This window comes from Nematolebias whitei, chromosome 18 (genome assembly GCF_014905685.2).
Source record: "Nematolebias whitei isolate Nwh7 chromosome 18, NemWhi1, whole genome shotgun sequence".
NCBI classification, from domain to species: Eukaryota; Metazoa; Chordata; class Actinopteri; order Cyprinodontiformes; family Rivulidae; genus Nematolebias; species Nematolebias whitei.
The window spans coordinates 37,020,801-37,024,421 of NC_056515.1; positions in this window are offsets into that span (position 1 = coordinate 37,020,801).

Below are 3,621 nucleotides of genomic sequence, written 5' to 3' on the forward strand. Positions count from 1 at the left end.
GATCTTTTACTTTTTCAACACTTCTCTTGTAGATGTCAGAGGAATTCACGTAAAGGTTTATGGATGTTTATCACGGCTAAAGTTAAAGTCACAAGAGTTGTTTTCCTCAGAGAGAAGCTGCATATGCAGCTGGTACTCCAAGGTCACCTCCGAGTATGTGTTGAGAGGCCGAGGTCATCGTGCTAATAAGCGTGTATAAGAAAATGCTGCTTGTGTCCGGCGCAGACCTTTGCAACTAAGGCGTCAATGAAACATCTGCGTAAACCTGGGTGAAACTCTGCCCTTGAAAGTAAACTGGGTTAAAAAATCTTGTCTTTGTGTGTGGCTTTTTTTTTAGAAGTAAGTAGATAATGGAAGGATGTTTTTATCCAACAGTAGATTTGTTCATCATTGTCCTGTTGCATCATGACCCAGTTTCAGCCAAGCCTTCGTTTTCGGACAGAGCTCCTCACATTTTACTCCAGAAAGCTTTGCTATACAGTTAACTATCAACTCAATGACTGTAAGGTTCCCAAGTCCTGCGTCAGCAAAACAAGCCCAAATCATCACCCCTCCACCACCATGCTTGGCAGTTGGTATGAGGTGTTCTTGCTAATAAACTATGTCAAACATGGCTCTGTGAATTTTGGGTAATCGTTTGCACTTTGGTCTCAAAGAACATTGTTCCAGAGGTGCATGTATTGTAGTTGTTTGAGATGAAACTTTACAAACCTACGTCAACTCCCATGTTTCCCAAAGAGAAAATACACTTTTCTTTCCCCCCATGCAAACATTCCCAACAAGCCACATTTGTTTAGTCTTTTTTTCCCAAAACTGTCCTGTCAGAAACTTTAACCTGCTAACCGAAGCCTGTAGAATATTTTATTTTTGTCAGAATGTTGCACATTCTGACCTTCGGGGTGAATTTACAGTGACCCAACATCTTTCAGTCAAGTCATCTGGACAGTTTTTTTTTTTGTGCTGAAACGTTTCGCCTTCGATCCAGAAGGCTTCATCAGTCAACGAAACACACCAAACAAAACTGATTCTTCCCCCAACAGCTTACTCCAAAGTGGAACAAACCAGTTATGTTGGTGCTAAAATGGTCTCTTTGTCACGCCCCCTCCTCCATTACCGGCCCTCTTCCTTGTTGACAGTCTTGTCAAACTGGTTGAAAACAACAAAGTCCATGCTCAATAATCCAGGTATACAATCCAACATCTTTCAGTCAGGTCATCTGGACAGTTTGTTCCACTTTGGAGTAAGCTGTTGGGGGAAGAATCAGTTTTGTTTTGTCCTGATGCATGCTCAATAATCCAGGTAGAAAAATCCAAAAAAGTTAAATCTGGTCCTCTGGACATTCAAAATAAACAAAAAAAAAAAAAAAACAAAGCTTTGTTTTGTTTTTTGTTTATTTTGAATGTCCAGAGGACCAGATTTAACTTTTTTGGAGTTTTGTTTTGTGTTTCCTTGACTGATGAAGCCTTCTGGATCGAAGGCGAAACGTTTCAGCACAAAAAGAAAAACAACAACACTGTCCAGATGACCTGACTGAAAGATGTTGGATTGTATACCTGGATTATTGAGCATGGGGTTTGTTAATTTACAGTGACGTTCACTCCTGGGAAGATTGGCAGCCGTTTTACCATTAAGTTTTAGCTGCTGAAGCCGTTAATTGGAGGGGTGGACTTAGTTTTACACACAGTTTTTTCATTTGGGCTTTATTTTGTTAAATGAATAACGACATGTTGGAACGTTATTTTTATTTATTTCACTTTGGCTTAGATTTGCATCAGTTTAAAACCTGGTAAAGACCAGATCATTGTCCTTATGTTCTGATGCACAAAACCCCAGAAGTGAAAGTGGTCTGTTTTTGAAGAGCCTCTATTTTGCATAATATTATAATATTTGCATTCTATCAACAAAACTAAATGATGGTAAAATCTTGTGAAACCAATGAAAAACAAGCGTCCTCGTACTTAAATGTCATGAATATTTTTTTTTAATGTGTGAAACTAGAGAAGCAAACATTGGGTGGAATTTCAAGGTATTCAAAGAAAACCTTTTGCTTCAAGCTGCTGATTTATCTGTTACTGATGTATTATTTTCTAACTTGGTTGTTTCGGTGGTTATCTCTAAGCTCCTATCGGCTGCTTTTAAATGGTAAAATGTAAATGGAAAGTCTGGGAAACAAAACTAAACACAATACGCCACTTACCACCTACAAACCTGTTATTTGTCCAGTGGTTTTAAATAATGAGGACAATATAAAAGGACAAGGTCTCAGGTAACAAACAAGTTGTTCAGCCTAAAGCACACAGCAGCAGGGTTGGTATTTATTACCAGGATGTCTGAGAGCAAAAAAAGTAAAGCTGCTAGTCTTATCTCTACACCACATCTACAAGAAAACCAGCCTTTATGAATCAGATATGGCGGGGGGGATTTTTTTAGAAGACGCGTGGAGAAAATGGATTAGAAATAGATAAAGATCTTTATCTGAACTCTGGTTGCATATAAAATGTTAGATGCCACTTTTAAATCTTGATGTGCAATTGCTAGTCAGCTCAAGTTTTTCCAAGTTTTTTTTTTCCCCTGGATTTTTAAAAAATTATTTTAATTATTGAACTTTTTTTTGTATTGCCACCAGCTGATACTGAAAGAAGAAATGTCTTAAAATTGACTAACCCCCACACTGACCTCATACTCCCACTCCTATAAACTTCAAACATCCTATTTGAGTTGTCTGAATAAATTTGTGTGTGGGACTAGGATGGAAATACAGTACTATTTATTTACTATATTTATTTACTATATATATATATATATATATATATAGGGCTTTAACAGACTACTCGAGTAATCGACATGCCGATTTCTAGGACATCTCCCGAGTTTTTTTTATTTCAGGTCGAGTATTCACATTGACGTCATTACGTCACAGTTACGTCATTGCGTCACATGATCCACACCGGGCTATTAGTAGAAGCTACCAAATGGATTCCTCCAAGCAGACGGATGGCGCGGAGCAGGCCCAGTCTTGGCAAACGGGTAGAAATGCATCAATAGTTTGGAAATATTTCACTAAAGATGAATCTTCCGGTTCAACTAACGTAAGGAAACAGAAAATGAATCATCTTCCTGAGTGTTTGGAGATCGTTGCAAACCGGTGTTACACCATATTCTGTGATATTGTGATTGTAGGGTGCGGTGTTGCATGCCCTGTTGCAGGTCACAGAATATGGTGTAACACCGGGTCCAATCGACCGATCCAGAACCAGCTTCCTCTGACCTTGTTTCACAAATTAAAAGCAAAAAATATTAATCTCTAAACCTATAAAAACCTATCAACATATTAATCACTAAACCTAATGCACACCACCGCCCGTGGTGGAGCAGGGTGGTGGTCCGCCCCACTGCTTTTAGTTTAATTTTTTACGTGCCACACGTTTCTTTCACTTTTGCAGCTTAATAATAATAACTAATAGTTTTGGTTTTCCTGTGGCTTATTTGCAGTATGATAAATGGAAGGAACATAATATATGCTCCCGATGTTTTGTTGGTCTTTCTTTGTAAATAATAAGTGACTTTTTTTGGTGGTTTTATTTATTTATTGCATTTTGAGATCCTATGACGTCATCAACT